This window comes from Schistocerca nitens, chromosome 8 (genome assembly GCF_023898315.1).
Source record: "Schistocerca nitens isolate TAMUIC-IGC-003100 chromosome 8, iqSchNite1.1, whole genome shotgun sequence".
Taxonomy (NCBI): Eukaryota; Metazoa; Arthropoda; class Insecta; order Orthoptera; family Acrididae; genus Schistocerca; species Schistocerca nitens.
The window spans coordinates 424,102,269-424,128,005 of record NC_064621.1 but is presented as its reverse complement, the minus strand read 5'-3'; the positions used below and the strand labels follow the sequence as shown (position 1 = coordinate 424,128,005).

The 25,737-nt window shown below is 41.3% G+C and overlaps 1 protein-coding gene across 1 annotated transcript in view; it reads right to left on the bottom strand.

Moving 5' to 3' along the window:
- Positions 1–25,737, bottom strand: part of LOC126198962 (neuropeptides capa receptor-like) — a gene marked incomplete at its 3' end in the record, with an annotated part of 1,187,493 nt that overhangs the window by 366,832 nt on the left and 794,924 nt on the right. The window lies entirely within an intron of this gene.

The following is a 25,737-nucleotide window of genomic DNA, read 5'->3' as shown; positions in this document are numbered from 1 at the left end:
GCCTATTTTCAACGTTAAGATCACAAAATTATGTCGTATGTCACATCCGAGAAAGGGCTGCAAATTTTAATATTTGCGTAAGTTAATGCCTGGTAATCTTCTGGACGACACTTGAAAAAATTCTCCGTTTTTCCGTTATGTTAATTTTCAAAACCAGTTTTTCTAGCAAATGAGTGTGACTCTTGTAGTCACCAGCGCCGACCTGCCTTTCCTGTGGTTAAGTATGTGAAATAATCTGATGCTCTATACGTATTTCGCATATGTTATTTTTCTGAGGATTGCCAACCACAGAAAACTCTGCTTGTATTTTATTCTCATCGTACAAAAGCTTTAATCTTTGCTTCTAACATTAACGATCATTGTTTGGTTATTCTTCTGTAACTAAAAACCAGTTTCCGTGAAAAGGAATTTCTCGAACACATTTGCTTTAGAAACTGTCCACTGCCAACAGCATCGTAACTCAAATGTGATCCTGCATCATTTTACGTTTGAGGTAACACTGGGACAGTTTCTAGTAGGATTAAGGACATCGTTCTTTCTGTAATGAGAACAGATCCAGTTTTGTCCAGGATTGATTGTTATCCCTTAGAATCAGCAGTTTTTTTTCCTATCAGTGCCTGTTCTTACATAGCTCTTGCGCTGTTATTTTTCTAGCATCGAAGGAAATCGCCATCGTTACACCTACTGATGCGCTATCTTAATTTTTCTGTCCTCCTAATGATCTTGGTAAATGATGGTGGAAATGGGAAGGACGTCACACTGATAAGAAAACTGAACACAAGACCCAAAGCGGTGCGATGTACAAGATAAGCGTATCGTTTTATGCAGCTACACTCACACCATAATCAGTGAACGTACAGACTTAGCTACATTAGTACAGAAGACTGCAGTGAGAAATTTATGTCAGTGTAGCACGGCAGTATTAAACTTTACTAACTGCTAGTGAATTTTCTTAGTATATCAGCATTATTTGATACTATCAAGAACATCACTTACTCAGCACAACGGAAGAACCTACAGCTATACAAAGTTAGGATGTTCCAAAAATACTCTTACATAATTTGGAGACTGGTTTCTTGTCACAAAAGAAAAAGAAATCCATACAAACAAACATCCGAAAATCTTTGTTATTAGAGATACTGATGAAATCTGACGTTCACCAGCTTTCCAGGTACAACCAAACTATTTCACTTATCTATGTATTGCATCGTAGCTAGAGTTGTGTACTGAGGCGTCAACCTTCAACGTGTCCATTGTGTGCATGTACTGCCGATAGTGAATTAACTTAAAGAGCTCCGTTCAAACGTAGCTGAGTATTCATTTCGTGAGCAGACAATAATTATTTTACTTTACGGCCGAATGCTAATGGACATGATGCTGGAGGTTGAATCACACGTTCTTTCCAGACTGAACACAGCTGCTTCAAACAATTTTTGGTGCTACATAATGTAGTGCTGCCGAGACAGGACCCATAGCACCACAGAATATTGACAAAGTCAGACCATGTGTTGCTCGTACGCCAGACCAGGAAGACCACATTCTACGGACTGAAGAAGAAGAGCCAGGTACGAGCGCTAGACAAGTTGCCCTGGAAGGTGGTACGGGGTCTGTTTAAAACCATCCGGAACTTCGTCGACAAAATTTTTCTACCTTTTATATATTGTGCATGGTCTCCTTCGGCATACTCTCCTCCACAATTGATATACCGCTCCGAACGTCATTTCCAGTCTTGGTACGCCTCTTGGTGGGTCGCACGAAGCGCCGTCTGCGAATTTTGGTTTTATCTCGTCTGCCGTGGCAAAACTTCCTCTTTTAACGGGGTTTTCAACACTGGAAATAGAAATGTCTGCAGGGTCCATGTCTCGATTACACGAAGGATGAGGCAGCACAGTGATTTCGTTTCTTGGGCAACAGTCACGCACCAACAGGGATGAATGTGCGAGTGCGAGAACCATTAATTGCCTCGCCACATTTCAGGCCGTTTGCTTCTCACATTTTCTCGCTGGCGTGGCAACACGTCCTGATAGTATCATCGATTATCAGTTTGTCCCTGTGGCACGAATTCACAATGAACTAATAGTATTCATTCAAACTAAATAAAAGAAACTTATCATCATATATTTTACATATGACCTAATTTAACGAGCTGTTTTTGTTCTTGGCGAAACTTTGCCGACCCACTGTCAATACTAAACCTTGGTCTCAACATCATAACCGTAGACCCACGCCTCACCACCAGTTATGATTCTCTTAGGGAACATATCGTTCTCATTAGCGCGATTCTAAAGCTCGTCACAGATTGCAAGGTGAAGGTCTTTCTGGTCTCGACTCACAAGCCGCGGATCGAACTTGTCAGCAACACCATGCATTCCAAGAGGCTGCGTCAGGATTTCATGACATGATCCAACTGAAATGCTACATTCTTCTGCAATCTCTCGGACAGTCGGTCTTCGATTGGCGTGCACAATTTCGTTGACATTCTTGACATGAGAATCGCCCGTGGTCGTCGAAGGGCGTCCTGAATGAGGGTGCAGGCTTTCAAATAAAAAATCAAATTAAATGATGTGCTGTGACGGTGACCCTCAACTACGTACCCCCGACTCAGATTTGAAATATTAAAAGTTTTGGCTGGTTTCGTTGTCTAGAGGCCGGGATATGTTGTTGCCGCATTACTAGCCCAATACTGCAGAGTCTACAGTATACAATATTAATATACACATGGAGCGAATGGTCAAAGGTTCCTATCACTCGGCAATTGCGAATGTAGTTCAGAAATTTATAAATGAAGGACTGCAATTAAATAAAATCTACAAGTACTATCTTAACGACTGTAAATGATGACTACGATAGTAGAAGTACTTTTGAGAAAGTGGTGTATTTCTGCAAAACACTTATTGGTGCCAATGGTCCAGCGATTAAATAAAATATAAGTTCAATGACAGGGAAACAATAGATTCCTACTACATGTAATTAGTTATGAACAACAACATAGCTCGCGAGATATTCACTTCTAAACGCACACTACGTCTTCACTGTAGAAGCCACGGAAATCTCACAAGTGCACAAGTCAGCACTACGAAATATTTCTATCTGTCGACCACGCACAGATCGCTCCACACTCTCCAAGACCCTCTCGCGCGGCTGTTCGTCCGTCGCGGTACTGTCCAGCAACTCCTGTGTCCTATGACGTACTCTCCCTCGCGCCGCACCGATCCGAACTCCCTCATGTCCTCTTCGGAAACGATGCTCCACCCTAACCTCCATACGTCTCTCTTAGTAACGAACGCTGTGATTGGCTAGAGCGATCCTTCCATGTCTCCAAGCCAACGTACACTCACAAACATATTGAAACATATACGAAATACTGGATTTTCATTTAAATAACTTGAAATTAAATAAATAATCCCACGCCTGGACCATAAACACGCTCTAGCACATATTATTAAATACATAAACAAATTAAACACAGATATATCAAAGGAATAGCAACCAAAAGATAGGCAAGTAGCCTAATGTCTCTGTGCTTTCTAAAACACTGTAAATATTTAACCAATTTCTTCATGAATAGTATGTATCAGATCTAAACAAAGACATAGATGAGTAAATATATTTATAAATTTATAAGCAAGCTGCTACCATTTTTTCGTGTAACTATGGAGTACTTATGGTCTGACGCGATCGATAGTAGTCGGTCACTTTGACCTCCAATAAGTCACGTACTATTCAAGTTACGTGCTTGTAATTCATTCCAAATTATGTTTACACTAATAGATTTCTAAAGACATGCGGATCGACGAAATCGGATGAAGCGTTTAGACTTTAGAAATTCGTTGCTTGGTGTTACTTGTATAATTTACCGTCAGATAGTAAACTTTAAACTAATAAAGATATTGAAATTCTGATTACACCATCCGAATTGTCATGCAAATACTGGTAATGTACATGTTTCTTTTTGAGGTATCGTGATTCATCTGGCTACTATTAATTTCTGAACTGTGAAATATCTGCCATTAAGGCCTCACAAAGTCCGCCATTTTTGGCACTCCCGGCATAGACATCTCCGTCATCGACAGAAAGCACCGTCCTCGTCACAGCGTCGACATGGAATTCCCAGCCACACGATCGGGCTGGACCCCTCTTGCTCGGCCAACGTCCGGCACCACGTGGTCGGCCTGTCGAGCGTCCCACGCCCTCCGACTGGCCCATGTGACCATGCCAACTCCGAACTTAGAATATTTTCAGGGCGCCACAATTCGTCTGTTACCTCACAAGGGTCACCTTTAACTTACTCCTGGCCATTTTTAAGTCACGTGGATCTTTCCTAACACCGACTATGACTTAAGCACTCATCACCTTAGGCTTCATGCATCATTTGATGTGTCTCTGTAAGGGTTTTCTTGAGTTCCACGCAAAATATAATGCAGATGCGTGGTATCTCTAACTCTTCCATCTCGAAATTCGCAAACTGTGCGACACAACGTTCTACTCAATACAGCACTGAATAATAACTAACAGACAAGCAACAATAAAACTCTCTGCTGTTACATATTAAACACAGGTGTGTGCAGGAATACCAACAGCATTTCGTTCCAATACAACATTTACTCTAAATTACGAATGTCTCAGAATTGTTTGAACGGACTTCATACATCTCCAAGTTCAGCATGTAGTGAACTTTACGAGTAACTGATGTATGCGTATCATATTCAGTGTATACAGGGCTTACGCCAGCCGATAATTCTCCACGGAAAAATTTTGCCGGTGGTTTGTCGCACAAACTGCCAAATCACTGTATGTCTCTTCAATTTTGTTAACAGTAGATTTCCACAACCAACACATATGAGCCGGTGGGAGTCCTTCTGCTACCATACAGGTTAGACATCATCTTCATTTGAAGGTTAATGTGTCGTCTGGATTCACAGGCGAGTGTCTGGTATGGCGAAACATTCTCCCACCACGTCTTACAGGTGCTGTCTACAGGAGAATTATCCACAACACCCTCTAAGACCTATTAGAAAGTGTATACCCGAAATGAGAAGAAACATGTGGTTTATGCATGATGGAGTTCCAATAAATTTCAGTCTTAGTGTTCAGGATGCACTGGCTGGGATGTGTGTGACGTCCTTAGGTTAGTTAGGTTTAAGTAGTTCTAAGTTCTAGGGGACTGATGACCTCAGAAGTTAAGTCGCATAGTGCTCAGAGCCATCTGAACCATTTTTTTTGCACTGGCTGACGGATGGGTAGAGGAGGATCAGCTCCATGGCCTGCACGTTCCTCCGACCTCAATATTTGGATTTGTCTTAGGACACTATAAACATTTGCTCAACGTAGAAACTCTTCATCTATGTTTCATGGAAGCCTGCGATACCATCAGAGACTATGAGAAACAATGAGGTAGTCCATGATTCGACGACATCTTACGTGTTTAGAAGAAGGTGGAGGTCATTTCGAGCATGCATTCTGAGTTTTTGTGTTGATGAGCTACAATCACCTGAACTGTAAACTCCCATGAAGAGCTCGAAAAAGGAGGATTTTTTGATAATGTGCATGTGAATTTTTTCTTATCTTACAATGTGCCACCTGTCTCCAAAGCTTGTAAAATACTCTGCATATCTTAGTTGTTAAACGTACATGTAGATAAACTTGTTAGTGTAACGTGTTTTTAGATGTCTGTATTTTGTTGGCCACCTCAACTACAAACGTACCAGACAACCATTGGAGACGAGTCCGAGTTTCTCACCCACTGGTGACGAGCCTGGTGCAGTGATTGGCACTGAGTAACATTTTCATGTTATTTCTCTGGAATTCTCATCTGTTTCAAGTGTTTTTAATTTGTGTACCCAATGTTACAAAGTAACTACTGGAGAGCAATCATGCTGAGCACATATTTATTTTCAGTACTAACAAATCAACTCCTTGCTGGAAACTATTGGCAGACTGTTGGAAGCACAATGGCCCTAGCAAACAACGGCTGAAGCACAAAACACCAGAGGCCAGGTGCCGCATCCTCCTCCCTTCCACTCTCTTGATGCACAGCATAACTAATGGACTGAGTACCGCCTGCAGCTGCAGCAACATTTCGCATCATACAATATATCAGGTGAGTCACGGCACTGTTTCATTTTTAGTGGCTATAAGTGTTTTTTTAGGTTGTTTAGGAAGTTGTTTCCTTTGTTGGAGCCGCACAGCCTACCCTAAGACGACAATGTTAATCGATTACAGTAAAAACTCGATTAACCGTCACTCTTTAAACCGTCAAATGGTTCAAATGGCTCTGAGCACTATGGGACTTAATTTCTGAGGTCATCAGTCCCCTAGAACATAGAACTACTTAAACTTAACTAACCTAAGGACATCACACACACCCATGCCCGAGGCAGGATTCGAACCTGCGACCGTAACGGTCGCGCGGTTCCAGACTGTAGCGCCTATAACCGCTCGGCCACCACGGCCGGCTTAAACCGTCAGTCTGTTAACCGTCACTGCTGTAACAGCGTAATAATACTGTAATAATAGAATGCTCTAAGGTGCAGTGACGCGTTCGCTTTGTTTATTTACTCTATTTTAGTGGGAAGTGAATGTACCCGCCCGCCGTAGAATGGTACATAAAACATGACCTTCAGTTGATATGCTAACACATCTCCCCTTTTCTTGTCTTTGTCTCACTTGTGAGTGAACAATCACCACTGGATCGGTTTCCAGTTGTGGTGAGAAGACTGTAACTGTCGCAGTGTATCTAGTGGGCTGTGCCGTGTTACGTGTTTTCCACTTGAATAAGCTTTATTGACTAATATTTCACACTACCGTATTTAGTGCAGGTGTGTGTGATACAGTGACTTGATAAAATGTCTGAAAAACGTAAACGTGTTGTTTTAGGACTTAATCAAAAACTTGAAATTATAAAACGCCTAAGAAAGGGCGAAACTGCGACAAGTGTAGCGCTGATTTATGGTATTGGAAGAACAACAGTTAACGATATAAAACTTGATGCTGATAAAATAGAACAACATGTGTCAACAATGCAGAGCATGGATGGAGATATGCGAACAAGAAAGACAATGAAACCAGCAAAATATGAAGAATTGGACACTGCAATGTACCGATGGTTTATACAAGCAAGAAGTCAAGGGATTCCACTTTCAGGGCCTATAATAATGGCCAAGGCTGTTGAAATGAACAACAAACTTGATGGTGACTCGTCTTTTAAAGCAAGTATCGGATGGCTCGACAAGTTTAAATTTCGTCATGGCATTCGCCAACTTCATATCAGTGGAGAAAAACTCAGCGCGGATAGTTCTGTAATTGCTGAGTTCCGGGAACAATTTAAAGAAAAAATGGCTGAATTGGATCTTGTTAGGGAGCAAGTTTACAATTGTGACAAAACTGGGCTTCATTGGAAGACTTTACCACAAAAGACATTAGCATCACTCCCTGAAAAAGCTGCTCCTGGTTTCACAGTACAAGAAGATCGCATTACCGCTATGGTTTGCGCAAATGCGACATGCAATCATAGGTTACCCCTACTTATGATTGGGAAATCAAGAAAATCTCGTGCATTCACGAATTTGAATTTGAATGCTCTCCATGCACAATACTACGCCCAGAAGAGTGCTTGGATGGATCCATCAATTTTTTCTGACTGGTTTCACAAACAATTTGCACCTCAAGTTAGAGCACATTTGGCTGAAAGAAAGTGGCCACAGAAAGCGCTATTGCTATTAGACAATGCCCCAACGCACCCTACTTGTGAAATGAAAAGTGATGACGGCAACATAACGTGTCTCTTCCTTCCAGCAAACACAACTTCACTTATACAACCCATGGGTTATCGAAAGTTTGCTCTCATCTGATGAATCAATATCTGTAAAACAGTTTTGGAGGTCTTAAAGTATTAAAGATGCCATTTTCTATGTTGCCAGTGAATGGAGTGATTTGTCAGTGTCAAATCTCAAGAACGGCTGGAATAAACTTTGGCCTCAACCTAGAGGTGAAGAATCGGAGGAACCTAATTGTGTGACAGTTGACGAGATGGTCAATTTGTGCAATAATTTACAAATCAGCACAAATTTGACGTCAGAAGAAGTATCAGAGTGGTTAGAGTGTGACAAAGTGGACGGGGGTTTTCAAATTTTGAGTGATGACGAAATTGTTGCCAGCGTAAGTGCCACCAAAGAAGGAGACGAAGGGGCTGATGAAGACGAGTGTTCTAACCATGAAGAAAAACAAACTAGTATTAGCCATTCAGAGGCCTAAACAATGCTGTCCAAGTGTATAGAATGGTTTGAAAGTCAAAAAGAGGCTAATGCAAGGCAGGCACTACTGCTCCGAAAAATACAAAATATTGCCGCGGTGAAAGCTCGAACATCAAAAAGGCAGAAGAAATTGACTATTTCCAAGCTAGATAAACTATTTCACCTGTAAGTTTATAGTACAGTACAGTACTGTACATTACGTATTTTGCAACTTTTGTAGCTACTGTACGGATGTTTTTATCATGTAATAAAGAGTTTTATTTGTTATTACAATCGTGTTTTATTTGTTTTCGCTCCGAAATATTATTATATTACTGTGAGTGATATGCGTATGTACATAAAATAATTGATTGAGGTTATATTTTGGAGGAATACAGTGTTTCTATTATCCGTCTATTCGCTCAATCGTCACGACCACGGCCCCGAAGATGACGGTTAATCGAGTTTCCACTGTATATGACCCTCGGAGCTTAAATTTATGTAGATGCTTCTCATTTCAAATATTTTCGTACGAGTCATAATAACTGTCAGTCCTTCAAGGAATAGATCACTGAACTCAAGGGCAAAAATGTAACTGTTCTGTGGAGCCTCATTTCAAGACGAAACGATTAGCGATGTCATTACTCAAAACATATCTTCATGTGTCTGTTGTTGCAACACTGACCGTGAGTATCTTGAAGAAGCCGCCTCATCGCAGGGCAAACAACAACCACTGCCACCAGCAACAGCATAAAGACAGTGCAGAGTGATAACTGCTTCCTCGTACAGTTCAATTATCTCGAAGTCTTGTGTGAAATGTCGTGTAGCGCATGACGACAAGAATAGCTTTCTCTACCATTCAGAAGCCTGACACGGCCATAAATCAGAACATACAGAGCAAGAGCGCAAGCAAAAGGAGCGCGAAATATTTCCATTTCACGCAAGTCGCGATTTGACAAAATGTAAATAAATATGATCTCTCATTCTTGATCTGTACCCTCTCCTCCTGGCACACACACGTAAATCTTGTCTAATTGCATCCATCTCTCCTGTAATTGACGGACAGCTAAGCTTTTCGTCAGTGTCAATTCAGACGAAGACTGTCATCAAAAATTCGCAGCAGATAATCACAATCGAAGGGTAAACTGCAAACTATTCGTTTCTCTACCGATTTGAAATCAATCTGTACCATTTTAGTTACACACTGGTGTTTCACTCACACTGAGAAATCAAAACACTCATTAGCAATTGGGACACAACCCCCCCCCCCCCCCCACACACACACACATTTCCCAGATACTAAAACCACGCCTGCGCCTCACGGCCTACAACGGCGAAAGTGTCTCTTTATTCGGAATGTATTCTTTGCAAGCAGTATATAGAAAGACGACTACATCAGGGGCTTTCACAGACCTTCAGTCATTTTTGGCGTGGATGATTTTGATTTATTTGCCTTATATGCTCAGGACAATCTCAATGCTATTTATATGCAACTTTCCCAAGCACGTATTCATCACTGTCACAATCTCTTATTCTGGATCTGTACCCTCTCCACCTCACCGTTGATACATAAACCTTTGGACGAAAGTAACATAATCGCACAGCAAAGCTCACAATGTAAAATTTCCCTCATTGTATGCACCTCTCTTTTAATTTATATACAACTGAACTCTTCGTCAAACTTGCTACAAACAGTTTTTATGGGCAATTGTCCGCAAATTTCTTCATTAAAATTTCAAATGTTTTGAGAACAAAATGGAATTCAACATATCCAAACGTCAGTATTCACGCGACAATCAAACGGAAAAGCTGAATGTTTCATTTGCACTTTCAATGCTCAGATGCCCAAACACACTCGAACGTAAATGCTTCCTTTTGGTTTCTGAGCATCTTTCTCTGTATTCCTGCTCACAGCGCTTCGCTAGTAGAACCCTTGGATGGTCGTCACCAAAGCACTCTGCTAATTCTCCTCCTTCTCTGTGTCGCTGTTCCCAGTGCAAATTTTGCAAGGAGTTCCGTCTAAAGTGTGAAGTTTACTACCATGTCTACAACAAACAACTGGGAAGACAGCCTCGTTACTGTCAGGTCCGCCAATGCTCATTATCCATTCATAGCGCATGGGATGCGCACCCACTGACAGCACCAAAACTCTGTTTTTTTCTCTGATGATAGTGATCCTGCTCTTGATTCTCATTTTTAAGACATTCTGCCTGCAGCCCATCCTGCTTCCCTAAGTATCCAGCTAGTGCCTGAGGTCCGGGCTCCTGGATATTCCAAAGACTCTGTCATCCTATGCAGCCTTTGCCGTCTCCACACACGTTGACGTTCGCAGCGATGACAGCTATGGACATCAATCCTACATCAACAATTCAGCCTTCTGCGTCCGCAGCGGCGGAAATGCTGGACGTACCTGTGCCGTTGCATGGTCGTTCTACCTCTGGTTTCTCAGCAGGTGTACCTAGCGGTTCACAAGACGAATATGAGAACGTGGTTTGGTTGCTGCCATCTGCCATTAGGCCATAGCCAAAGCTGTTAGCACTACTGTGGCACAGATCTCAACCTTATCGTCACCTGCACCCATTATGCGACGATGGTGCTCGAGGTAGGAATGTGGTATCGACGGCATCTTTGTTAAAGACACCAGGCACCCCACATGCCGTTCACAGCTGTAGGGGAGATGGCTCAATTGACCCCTCGCAAGGACGCCGCTGGGTGAGCTCGCTCATCCAATGCTCAGTCTCTGGAAGTGTTGATGGGGGAGGGGGGGGTGATGGGAGGGGGTGGTCGCCAAGATTACACGCCACCAAACTAGAGAACGCTAAATTTCCATGAAGTTACTAAGTCGCTACTTGTGACTCTGTTGGCTGGTGTGTCGTTTTAAGCTGCCGCACAAACTTATCGACATTATTGTGCAAGACTGTGGAAACCATATCGGCGTAGCATGACTCTGCTAATCCTGTGTTCTCTGAATGTATCAGGATCCCAGTATTCAAGACTATATATTACATTCAAGAATATTATTCTCTTTTTATATATTTCATCACAAAAGAAGAATCTATACCTATACAAAGTCACGTCTATCTCAGATATTAAGTGTGCATATTGTAAATAAACGTGTTAATGTGTTACGTTTTTTGTAGATCAACGATTGTCCTTTAATGGGCACCTCAGCTACTGACACATCAAAATAAATGAGCCGGCCGCGGTGGTCTAGCGGTTCTGGCGCTGCAGTCCGGAACCGCAGGACTGCTACGGTCGCAGGTTCGAATCCTGCCTCGGGCATGGGTGTGTGTGATGTCCTTAGGTTAATTAGGTTTAAGTTGTTCTAAGTTCTACGGGACTTATGACCTAAGATGTTGAGTCCCATAGTGCTCAGAGCCATTTTTGAAAATAAATGAGCAACTTTGAGAAGTGAAATGATGGAGGCTTCAGAGGAACAACCAAGCAAGAAGACAACTTCCAAATGGACAGCACAGGATATCTTACTTTTCGTCAATATACTGTAGTAGTATTCGCTTTGTTCAGTCACAGATTTTTTTACAAATATGTTGAACACATCCAGACATTTGAACTCAAGAATAATAAAAATAGCATAATTCATATCGAGGATTTCACAATTCATGTTACACACATCATAAGGTTATGGAAGGTGTTGTGTCGATTCCCTAAGGTCTCGACACAATGAGTGGCTAGGTGCACGCGAAACTAACGCAGACGGGCGTAAATTCTGAAACAGGAGACTGGATGAAAACTATAAAGAAAAGAAGAGAGATGTTAATATACTTAACTTTAATGTAGTCTTGTTCTTGTTGAAATACATCTCTTGCATAGTAGTAAGCAATTAGCAATGATACACATGGCGCCTTGCTAGGTAGTAGCGATGGACTAGCTGAAGGCTATTTAATCTGTCTCTCGGCAAATGAGAGGAAGACGTGATACGTCTTGTCGCAAGCTATGTCGTCCGTACAACTGGGGCGAGGTCAAGTCCGTGTCTTGTGACCTGCCCTGTGGTGGCGCTACGTTTGCGAATACACAGTGGCGACACGCGGGTCCGACATGTACTACAGGACCGCGGCCGATTTAAGTTACCACCTAGCAAGTGTGGTGTCTAGCGGTGACACCACAGAAGGGACTTAATATATTAAAATTTGCTTAAGATCCCATGTCCGCACAGAGAGCGTCAAAGTTATTGAGCCAGCACTTGTAAATGTATGTTCATACAGGGTGATACCGTGATGATGTTACAAACTTTCAAGGGTGATCGAGAAGAATAAATATATCTGTTTGAGGCAAGGGTCCCTATATCAGAAACGAACGAGCAGAAAGTTAAAGCAAAAACTGCTCTTTTACCTCTGACAAATGAATGCACATACCGGTACTGTTTTTCCTAGGATTGTAGGACAGGCAACTTTCATAGTTGGTAGCATGGACAACGACAAGAAAAAATGTCTGGTAACTATGGACTCTAAAATTCATGACTTAAGAGCAATGGAGGAGGTGTATTTCTCGCTAGTGAAGGTGAACAAGTGCTCATAGCTTCCCAGGTATGCGTGTTAGAACCGATGTTTACTGAACATTTTTTTTTCTGAGCACCTCAGAAAGTTGCATATCATACAGCTTACAAAGAGCACTACCGGTGCATGTATTCTACTGTCAGGTGTATCAACATGATTTTCGCTTGTAAATTTCGACTCTTTCGTTTGCTATACAAGTACCGTTGCCTCTAATTGAAACAGTTCTCCTTTTCCATCACCCTTGAAGGTTTGTAACCTCATCACGGAATCACCCAGTATATACATGCATACGTATACAAACACCGACGCCTATAACTCTGACGCTACGTAGCGTCGTTGGATTACGTTATCGGGCACCTAATCTAAACTTGATCTCTAAAAGTGTGAAATACGAATTATGATAGACTTGTATATACAGACATTATCATGGATTGGGTAGGTAGTCGGCCATAGGCGTATGGTACAGCGTAAAGGGATTTTAGGTTGACAAATACTCCGTATGTCTTTCCAAATATCTACATCTTCTGTGTTAGCACAGATTACATGGCCGTGTTCTTGTTTGTACTGAGAATGCAATGCACACGAGGTACCTAGCTGCTTTCCCTGTTCTAAGTGAAATAAATGGGGTTTCTTATAAAGTTTATTAGCCTGCAGCCTTCTACAGACATCCCCTGCGCAGAAAACAGCACGAAGGTCTTAGATCGTTGTCTTGAGAGCGTAATGAACTATAAGGAAGGGAATGATATTTCTTAGATTGCTGATTCTTTCACTGTTTTGGGATGGCACTAGGATTTATTTCAGCAGAACACGAGACAACGCGAATTATAATTTTTATCTACTTTCTGTTTAACCGTTCACACGTCATTAGTGATTTCTCTAGTTCTCTCTGTAAACACCGATAACTAAGCACACATATAATTATCCTATTGAATGGCCTAGAAATAACATTTCTTTACAGAACTGAAGTACAATCATTCGCATCAGAGCACGCGTCTATGGCTCGTATCTGCTCTTTCCGGAGTGATTAGGAAGCGCAAACCACTTCGTCGTGTAGTTTAGGATTGAAGAGAAGACAACTGAACTGCTTCGTCTGCTGTTTTGTTTATCTTTTTTCTTAGTTCTGCTTATTATTATGAATTCTGAAATAAGTGGGCGGTAGGCTGCTATTAAGAAAAACCTATATTTGAATGTCAAGTAAATTTAATATTTATTATTTTTTCTAACTGCCCGCCATCCATTTGGAGCACGTGTTGGTCTCACCACGGACTTCTGGACTGAGACGCACAACTGATTTAATCAAAGATGAAGATGGCGTTGACGCAAGGTCGAAACTAGTAGCGAAGTAAGTAAAAAATATTAAGTAAAGCTGGAGGAATTTCTTTTTTAATAAAAAGACTACAAATAGGGCGGTCTTTTCGCAAAAGTCATTCTATCTGCTACTGGAACCTCACACTAATTACTGCAACTGCTTAATGCTGCAATCTGAAATTCTCTGAATAAAGAATCTTGGAGCCAGAAGTGATGGCTGATAAAGCCAGGAGTATTACACTGTGACACCGCAACAACGGTATATTACACTATCATATAGTATTACTTTTTAAATATAGAGTTCTGTTCATTTTTAAGGAAACGATTTGTTCTGAGTTTAATGTATGTAATCAATGTCACTATGATAAAGAAAACATGAGAAATTAATTTGTTATAAACAATTTGAAGTAACTTTCGTAACTTTCTCATATCAGACACGCTGTTAACGTCAGGGATTCGGTATTTTATGTAGTGAATGATAACGTTTGAGTCGGTAAAATAGCGTTTATAGTTCGAGCAGAGAACTGTGACACAACAGTGAGCAGAGAGACGTGATTTAGCTGCGAGAGAGAACGAAAGACAGTGTGGCCACAGCGATGAGACAATGAATGGGTAGAGAAGTTTCTTGAGGTTGCAATTGGCAGTAACAGTTCCAACAGCTGCAGTGCATTGGTGATTTATAATATGGTTTCAAGAGAAATAAAAGAAAGGTGATGTGGGCCACAGCATAGATAAGGAAAACTTGCATTTGGAGGTGAGGCACGATTATTGCAATTTCTGCGCTGACCTACTACTTCGCACCCACAGCGGTTCAAAATGTAAGATCCAACCATTTTAAATTCATAAAAGGCTTGCCACAATTCTGAGTTACTACTATTATAGAATATTCGGGTGGACTTAAGTTTCAAATTTATGTTCATCATTAACCCAAGTTGGAAAAAACTCACGTCCTATCATCCTAAGTTCCGAGCGTTAAGTTTTATATGAACAAGTTTGTAATGTAAAAGATGATAACTTTGCCAGAAGCTATAGCTACGTTCTTCTCTTGAACTAAAAGAGATTTCACTGTTTTGAATCAAAGTCATTACTACAGTAATCATGATTTTTTTTACCTACCAGTGAAGCGCCTTACACCCACAAAAAAGGCGCCACAAAGTTACAGCCTATCTATAGTCTGATTAAATTTACTTGATGGTCGACATTTCATGATCTGGAGCTGGTTTCCTTCAATCAGAGATCTCATTGTCAGCAGTAGGGAGAGGGCAGCATCGGTGCAATTTTGATATCAAATTGATACGCAAGTTAACTAAAGTGAATAATTATTCACCCCCACCCGCACCCACCCCGGCCCTTGACCACGCGCACACCTGCCCCAGATGACGTCACAAGTTTTTCTCAGCCTGCATGTGTGCCCCAGCCCCTCCCCCTTCCGCCTGCCTCTCCACACCTCCCTTCCCCAACCTACGCTAGTGGCGGAAATTTTGAATTTTGGCGGGAACATCGAATTTTGCAGGGAATTTCTTTGTTCCAGGGCTGTGCTGACATCAAGTCCCACTCCCACCCCTCTCCCAGGAATTTACAGGAAATTAAAATTGGACTCATACCCCGGTCCTGCTGGACGGAAAGCCCATATGTACCCCACTAACACAATCATACCACCTCAGGCACTTGCAACTGACAGGAAATCAAAACTGACTGTACCCTTTCCGGGACTCAAACCCTGATTCCACTGGATGGAAAGCCCAACTGCACACCCCAACACATGGAAACTGTCCAGGTGTGGGAAAGGAAGGTTAGGTTAGGGTATTTTATTTAATTTGGTCAGGAAACTAATGCAAAAATCGATCCTAATTACGTAATTAACCACAAAGACCAGGCATAATTACACAACTATATGCATAGTGCTACACAAGGACTTCATAAAAGCGCAATACAGCGCAAAAACTGACGATACCATACAACTGGTGTTATCCTACTAGGAAAAAATTTCGCAATACAACTCGAAACTAGCGACAGACACACTCAAAACTCTGCCCTACACATACAAGCTAGTGGGAAACAGGCAGGGGTGTACAGTTTATTCTTTTTGGCAGGAACAATGTTAAACTCAGGAGATGCTGATGTTGGCCAAAGAGGAGTTTAAAAGTGCATTAGCTGCAAGCATGAAGTATCTATCGTTGTTTGATGTCAGAATTCGCTACATATGCCTGCTCAAAAAACACCGGCACACTAGGTAACTGATGCCAACACATGATACCACAACTGATGGGAAAAAATTCGTCACAGTTTTAATTACACTTGGAAATTGTGAAAAAACCAACACTCATAATGAACGGGTCATAATGCAGCACATGTCCTGGGGAAAATAGGCGTCTGCAAATGGTGCGGTAGCCGAATGTGTATTTTCCTCGATAGGCGTCAACAAACTGCTGAAAATGATGCCCTTTCCACCCTCCCTCCAGCGTCTCTCCCTCAATCCATCTATAGGGGCACATAGGCTCCTTAAAATGGTCAGATCTTCCGATGGGCATCTTATGCCCTGATACCACCGCTCTAAGGCTGCTGCCTGCAGTCGACTTTCCACCATCTGGCTGCCGCCTTAAAGTGACACTCCTACACCAACACAATAAAGGCCAACTTGTTTATCTACAATATAGTGACAGAGCCCCCACACTCCGCTCCCTAGACAGAGAGCGGTTGTATCTGGCGACTGCTCACAGCAGACGCGACCCCACTGCCACCCCCTTTGCGCCACTCGTGATACACAGCATGCCTTGAGCCGGCGGTTCTATACAACACAAGAGGGAAATTAAGTAGCATAATCCCACCTATCAGGAGAATGCTCCAGAAGGCTATTTCAAAGGTTGACTGCATGTGAAACAGGAAGCCCCTACCACCTAAAACGATAGCATCCTCACACTGGCATTCCTCAGAACCATGATAAATGACTGCTACCGCAATCGAGGGAGAACTGTGGCCTGTTAGAGCCTGTCTCGTCCTGTGTAGGCTACGAAAAAAAAAGGGAAACACTTGTCGAGAACCATTCCATGGCGCCCTAGCCATCCCTTCCACTGCCGGGTGGCACGTCATTGATATAAGTTTGATAGGCTAACTAGTTTAATAGATCATGAGAGTCACTTTGAATAGGGAATAATTTTGATTCCAGCAATTAGATTACACTTGCTAAGTAGGACAACTGGGAATCCATGGAGGGAACATGATGTTCTTTTGTAGGAACAGTATTGAGAAATGACATCTGAGGCTGACCACAGAAGGATTCTACAGCCCACAACATACATATCGCATAGGACCGGGCTATTGAAAACACGCCCATAACGCCTATGTCACAATCACTCTGCATAAAAAGCTGTCTTGAGTCTACTGAGGCACACACGGGTTGCTGGTAGTGTTACACTCTCAGGTAGAAATGCTGTCCGGAATTCTGTCCGGAATTTGGAATCAGGTCTATCCGTTCAACCATATATTTGCGTTGGATCCTGAAGATGTCTTTTAATGATTAAAGCCACTGGTGAATCATATTCGTATCTCTCTCGTATCTTGAAACAAGTCACCTTTCTTTGAACCTATCTTCTAAGGATCGCATACACCAAGAACTCCAGCACTGTTTTTAGACAGTCACTCTGCGTCTTGTAACTGCTCCTAAGTTGAAACACCCCGTTAGAAAAATTTATGAATTACGGTACTAGTGAAAACTGTGCTGGTAAACCTCTTACGTTATTTGATTCTCAAACAGCTGAGTAAAAGTGAAGGTACTCAGACATTTCTCTCTTTACTTATTCTGATCATCACTAAACTGACACACAATATTTTTAACGCAACGCAGTTTGACTTTCAATAATCCCTACAAAAGAATGGACGTGACTAACAGTAACCTATACCTTTCATGAATGACTTACCTCACAAAACTCTTCGTTACTCGAACTACTGCCAGCTAAATAAAAGATTGTAACTACTGAAGGCACTAATTACTGATAGGCTTAGTTAGCAGATGAAAGATTTTGATAGCGACCAAACAAAGTATTTACTTTGACAGTGCGTTGCGCAGTTGGAGGTGAGCCTCCAGCAGTGGTGGATGTGGGAAGATAGATGGCAGAGTTTTGAGAGCGGACGATTTATATATATGTGTTCATGACTTCCAGTCTTTTTCTGACGGACATACGTCCAGATCGTCCTCTCTCAAAACTCCGCCATCTCTCTTCCCACATCCACCACTGCTGGAAGCTCACCTCCAACTGCACAACGTTACGCGCTGTTCAAATCCAACTGCCCAACACTACAATAGCGAATATTTCAACAATGCCAACGAGCCACAGGTTGCACACAGCACAGTCAGTGATTTTCATACAGAGCGCTACGTGGCGTTATCAACATAAATCCTGAACAGCTTACTTACAAAGTCTCTGCCCTGACCTCCCTGCAGCTTAGTCTATGTGATCATCCCAACCTAAGTCTGATGTGTACGGAAGTTGGAGAGCGCTATATGTAAGACCTTTTGTATCCTGTGGGGAACAGGACGAACTGAGTTAATGCAACCGTAGGACGTTTTGACTATTCGGTGGAAATGGGAACACGGTGTCATAGTTCCGCCAATCATCAAAATCTGTCGAATGAAGTTAGCAGAGCGTTTATAGCTCATAATTTATCTCTGTTGGATGGTACAGAATAACGATGACAGAATGTTTGGATGAATGGTTCCTGAGGGACGCAGATCTGCTTCAGACAGAAGTAACTGTATGATGTGGAAACTGTCATACTACGTCATGTTGCCGGGCTTCATTGGGCGCTGACCTCACACATCGTGATTTGGTGGCGGAACTACAAGAACATGTTCCCATTTCCACCGAGTGGTCAAAATACTGTTCTATAGCATTATCTCAGCTCGCTCTGTTTCTACATAGGTCGCAGAACGTGGCAGATATTGCTCCCTTCGACGTCTGGGTAATATTGATCTTGCTATCAACTGCTGTGTGTATTACAGCACATCACCCCATATCAATGGTATCTTTCCCATCGCGACTGTCCGCTTGGTGTGCTGTTGACTGCAGCACAATGACTGACTGCAAGACTTGGTTGAGATGGAGGGAGCCTTGGTGGAACACCGGATATCTGTCACTTTTGTGTCGTCCTTGTATAGCACTATGCATATAGTTGTGTGATTAATTACGTTATTAGGATCGATCTTTGTGTTGGTTTCCTGACCGTAATAAATAATGTACTCTAGCCTGACCTTCATTTCCCGCATCTCGACAGTTTCCATGCGTTGGGCGGTGGAATCAGGGTTCGAGTCCCAGAAAGAGAACCATCAATTTTAGTTTCCAGTCAATTCCAAATGGCTGTGGTCGTATAATTGTGTTAGTTGGGTACACTTCGGCTTTCTGTCCAGGGTTCGAGTCCTGAAAAGGGCACCTCCAATGTTATTTCCCATCAATCCCCAGGTTGGGGGAGGGGGGGGGTGGGCGATGTGGATGAAATGTCAGCACACTCCTGGGCCAAAGAAATTCCTGTCAAAATTTGAAATCCCACCAAAACTATAAATTCCCACCCAAATTCAAAATTTTTGCCAATAGGGTACGTTCGGGGAAGAGTGAGGGAAGGGTGAGGGGGAGGGCGTGGGGTACACATGGAAGCTGAGAAAAACACCTGATGTCATCCAGGGGCAGGAGATGGTGTGGTCAGGGTGGGGGTGGACAAAGTTGGGGTTAATAATTGATCAATTTAATTACATTGCATATCAATTTGATATCAAAATTGCGCCAAGGTCGCCATCTGCCAACTACTCACGTCACGCCCAAACTGCTCGCCGTTGCGAAACTTACACAATAACTGGTCAGTTCACCTTGTCCAGCTTTCTTTCTTGTTGCGTTTGGATCCCGAATCACGGATATGGCCATTTAATTTCGTACTTCTTCACACACGATAACCACACAACTGAACAACAACAACAACACACACACACACACACACACACACACACACACCGTCCTTCCGCACTAGACCCGATTCAGCATCATGTTGAAACACGTATGTTGTGCGGCAGCGATGCTGAGACATTGTAGAATCTCTGACCAGAGCAGTTGCGCTCGACTCGCAGTAGCGAGCAGTCAGTCAGTCTGTAGTAGTCAGTCCTCAGTAGTGCTAGGAGTATGTGAGTAGTGGTAGCCCAGAGCAGTCGGCGGGCGTCGGCACAGCAATGGTCGAGATTCAGGACGAGGTATAATTTATTTAAATAAATAATCATGCAGCTTTGCGCTCATCAGATAATGTAACGAACAGTCATTGTAATTTAACTTTCAAAAATCGCCCCCAATAATAATTTTGATTTAAAAGCAATTTTAGAGACAATCATTCAAATTTCCTTCCATTTCCTTTTAACAAAGATTTTTAAAAGGTACTTCCAATGCTTTTCATGCAAGCGCCAGAGAACAATAAGAGCAGAATTTTGACATGCAGTTTCACTAAGGTAAGAAATTTATTCTCGTTTCGCACAGGGCAAACACCGACTTTTCGGTTGAATTGAGTTTTGATTATCACTGCAGTTTCATTATCATGGGATTAGCGTTCATTATTTAATGGGAACTTGTACTTGAGTCAGATAGCGAGCTTTCATTTAATTGTGTTTGTCATTAATGTTTTTGCGGGAAGGTTACATTTGGCTCCATTTCTATTAAGTATTGTCCTTTTAAAATTTCTGTGGGAAGGTCACACTTAGCTGTGGCATCATTTCTAATAAATATTATTTTTTTTTTTTTTTTTTTTAAAATTTTTGTGGGGAGGTTACACATGGCGACACCCGGTCCAGGATCGTATTTCGTAGAGAATCTTTTGAAAAACAGTCAGATATCTGCTCTTATTGCTTAAATATAATTAGAATTTGGCGCAACGCTTTTACTAATCTTGTGACTTTCTTTCTTCAGATCATCGGCAATTCGTTGCTCTGTTGTATTTGTGTGTTGCTTTTGCATTGTGCTTATTTCTTTTGTGAATATTTGTGTCTATTGTGAAAATGCCGCGAAAGACAGTGAATAGTGTATCGCGAGGCATTATGAATGAAGTTACCGACTTAAACAACGTGACCAATAGTACTAGTGACACGCAGTGTAATGATGACAATGCTGTGTTCACTAACAGTCAGTGCGTTCCAATCGCGAATGACGACTTTTACCTGAATGATGAACAAGAGAACTCAATTGTCTCCTCTGTTAATTTGACGACAATTGATGACGCGGGGCGTTCTGTTGGAATGAGCGCTGCCCAGCTTAACACACCCGGTTTGGAAAATTCAAATAACGTACAGACAAATTTCTCTAATGAAAATGAGCAGGATACACAAAGTACGCCGGATTTATTTAATTCCGAAATAGTGTCTGACAGTATACATCCGACTGATAAACCTTTTTGTAAATCTCAGAATAACCAATTGGTTACAGAAAACGCGACAATTGCAAATACACAGACAAACAGTACGGAGAATAGAGTAGGTAATGTTACCTTGGAACAAATTATGGCAATATTGGTACAACAGGGTAAACAACAGAGTGAAAAATTAGATAACAATTCCAGACAGTTAAATGAAAAATTAGATAACAATTCCAGACAGTTAAATGAAAAATTGGATAACAATTGCAGACAGTTAAGTGAACAAATTAGGGCCGTTGCCGCACAATGTCATGACACTAAGGAACAGTTACGCGAGGAAATCGAGGCTTGTTCAAAAAAAAGTAGCGAAGAAATTAAGTCTGTTGCTCAGGAATTAAGGGAATTGCAAACAGCTGCAACAGAAACACTTAGAGCGGAAATCAGTACAGTCGCTAAACAATGCTCTGAAAAAGCTACACAATTACGCGACGAGTTTAAAACAATGACAGCAGAACTTTCGCGCACAGTGGATGAAAAGATTGATGCGAAGTTCGAACAACAGAACACACAGATTAACGAACGTCTTAGTCTTCACATACAGAACAGTGATACGCGTTTCCGCAAATTTATTGATGATCAAAATAAAGTAAAACGTCAAGTAATGGAAACAATCACTGCTCAGAGACAGGAAGACAAACGTAAAATGTTTGCGAAGGCAAAAACGTATATAGACAACAATATTGCTACAGTGTCCGACGAAATTAATACCGTCAAACAGTTGAACGCGGAATTAGGTGATGAGATTTCTGACCTTAAATCGAAAACAGATACACACACAGCAGATATTCAATCAGTGACCGATAGACTCGAACAATTAGAATTAACACAGGATTCCGATGTCGTCAAAGCTGACGTTAAAAAACTGAACGAAACTACACGTAATTTGCAAAAACAGATTAATGCGTCCGACTCTAAAAATGATGATCAGGCAAAAATACTGACTGAAAAATATGATGAATTGGCCAGTCGTATTGATGCTATTGAAAGTACTAATGACAGCAAATCAGACGACATTTCACCGGTTTCATTTAGTCAAACAACTGAATTTCAAAATTTACAGCAAACAATTAATGAGATCGATTCGTCTAATAACACCTTGCGTAGAAAGTTGTCAAGTTTACAACAAGAAGTAACAGAGATGAAAAATATTCCGGTTAATAACACATCACAGCAGACGCCACTATTCGACCATTTGTCAGACTCGCGCAGCGCGCATAATTTGAGTAATCTACAGAGAGTACGGGACTTAGATTCCGAACAACCACAGTTCAATAGATTCTCTTACAATCCTGAACCTGTTCCATCACACAGAGATGATAATTTCGATTACAAACATTTTCTGTCAGTGAGAAAGTTTAAAGTGTTTAAAAACGACAGAACACAGATTCACCCGCTAGATTGGATCCAACAATTTAGCTTTGCTTTTCCACCGAGTTGGCCTGTTACGCATAAACTTGAATTTATTTGCAGTTTTTTGGAAGGCGAGCCGGCAACTCGTATGAGGCCGATCGCGAGGCAATGTTACTCGGTAGAAGAATTTCAGAATGCGTTTCTGTCAGCGTACTGGTCGAAGACGACACAGCGCGGAATTAAAGATCAACTAATTAGCTTACCGAACTATGAGAACTCACACTTTCCCAGTGTCACGCAATTTTTTGAGCACATGGTCCAACAAAACCAGTACCTTAGTGAACCCTATAGTGAATCTGCACTTATTCAATTATGTATCTCTAAATTACCACGATCACTAAGAGTGTCACTTCTAACGGGTCAACAAAAAGAAAATATTTCGGCATTCAGGAATCTGCTGCAGCTTTTAGAAGTGCAGCAATCAGATTATTCTTTCGTAAACAAAAATTTTTCATATAACAACCAAGGCCAACAGACGTACAGCAATTATGATCAGACACGTAATTTCAATAGGAAAAATAACAGACGCTTTAGGAACGACAACTACCAGAACTTTAACAGCAGACAAAATTCTCATTATCAACATCATCAAAACTTTCAGCAACAGGAACCACCTTTTAGTAACAATAGACGTTTTCCACCACAACAGCATGAAAGTCAGCCGGTTGGAATACATAACCAACAATGTAATGCACAAGGTCAACCCAACTACAATGTTTCGCCACGTGCACGTATAGTCCCAGATCCAACAAATAGTGACGCACGGCAGCAAGGAAATAACTACGTGCAGAGAAGACAGTATTTCAATTCCTATCGCAATGCACCGTATAGGAATGACTATCACGACAGACGTAAAAATGACGAGCACAATTATCAACGTACATATAATAACAGTCGATCTTACCAACAGCAAAATCATCCGCAAGAACATATTCTAATGAATGAACCCGATAGTAGGTATCATCCGGAGCGTAACACGTGTGGAAGAAGTAATAGAACTGTTCAAATTGTAGAAATGCCACAACATCCTCCTGATAATAATAACACGTCAGATAGAATCTGACTAGATACTGTACGGGACGCATCTTCCAATAACACCCGCACTAGTTTTGACACGCAAAATGTTGTTCACGAAAATGTTATTACTTTCGACGACATCCGAGACACTCTTTTACAGGAAAGACCAGTTGTTCAGAAAACTATTTCACATCCTGTCATCGAAATTAAAATTGGTTCATCGAAATTTTCAGCAGTAATCGATTCCGGATCACCTATGTCAGTCATTAATGAGGAAACTTTCAACGAGTGCAACAAAGAGAATATTTATCCTACATTTCCTTTAGGCAAAACGAAAGTGAAAGGAGCAGTATCAAGTAAAGGAGTAGATGTAAAATTACAGACGCATTTATCATTTTGTATTGGAGGTCATACTTTTCACTCAAATTTTTGGATTGTTCCCTTATTGACAACAGACGTAATTTTAGGCACTAATTTTCTCGTACAACACGACGCAGTGGTCGATTTTCAAAATTCTTATTTAATGTTGAAGGACGAAAATGTACAATTAGCTTTAGAATTTCAGCATTCGTTATCTGCGGAAGAGCAAACAATTAATTGTACAGAGGTCATTTCAGTATTGCGTAACATAGACTGTAATCCCACATTGTTCACGGATACGTACGTACACAACTATAATACTCCAGACGAAACTGACTACGACGTAATGCAGATGATTACTGACAAAGTTAAACAGAGCAGTGCAAATACAGACGACGAACGAACGCAATTACACAAAATTCTTTTGCAGCAAGCTCCAGTTTTCGATAACATTCCTGGTACTATGTCCGGCTTTATGTATGAATTTCAAGTCAAACAGCATGATACATTTAAAGCAAAGCATTATCCCATTCCGTATATTCATAGAGAACAAGTTAAAAAAGAGTTGCAGGATATGCTCGATCAAGGAATTATAGAACCAGCAGTTAGTCCGTACATAAACCCACTACATATTGTTAAGAAAAAAGATGGCTCACTTCGCCTTGTACTTGATTCACGTCACATTAATGACATTATTATTAATGAAACAGATCGACCACAGACATTAGAAGAACTACTACAGAAATTTCACGGTACAGCTATTTATTCTACACTAGATTTAAAATCGGGATTTTGGCAAATTCAACTTCATCCAAATTGCAGAAAATATACAGCTTTTCTCTGTTTTGGTGACTGTTATCAATTTTGCAAATTACCGTTCGGCTTAACTATTTCCTCTGCAGCTTTTATTCGTGGTTTGAACACAATACTTCCGACAGAACTTAAAGACAGAATTACGACGTACGTAGACGACATTCTTATCGCAGAAGCTAACTGGTCTGAACACAATATGATTTTAGAACGACTATTGCAAACTTTCCATGCACAAGGACTCACAGTTAACCTCAATAAATCACATTTTGGTAAAACTTCTATAAAATTTCTTGGACACGTAATTTCAGCAGAAGGCATCGCGCCTGATCCAGAAAAACTTCAAGCTCTACGTGACATTACTGTTCCTACAACGAAGAAGCAATTACGCAGTTTTTTGGGCTTAATTAACTTTTTTCGCAAATTTATTCATCACTCTGCACTAGACACACCTAGATTATGCCAATTAACAGGTAAAAACACTATTTGGTCATGGGATAAGCAAGCACATTCTGAATTCGTGAACCTAAAACATGCTTTATTGAATGCTCCACTTTTATCGCACCCAGATCTTACCAGAAATTTTTCCATTGCCACCGACAGTTCCAACACAGCTTTAGGCGTACACATTTTTCAGGAAATTGAAGAAG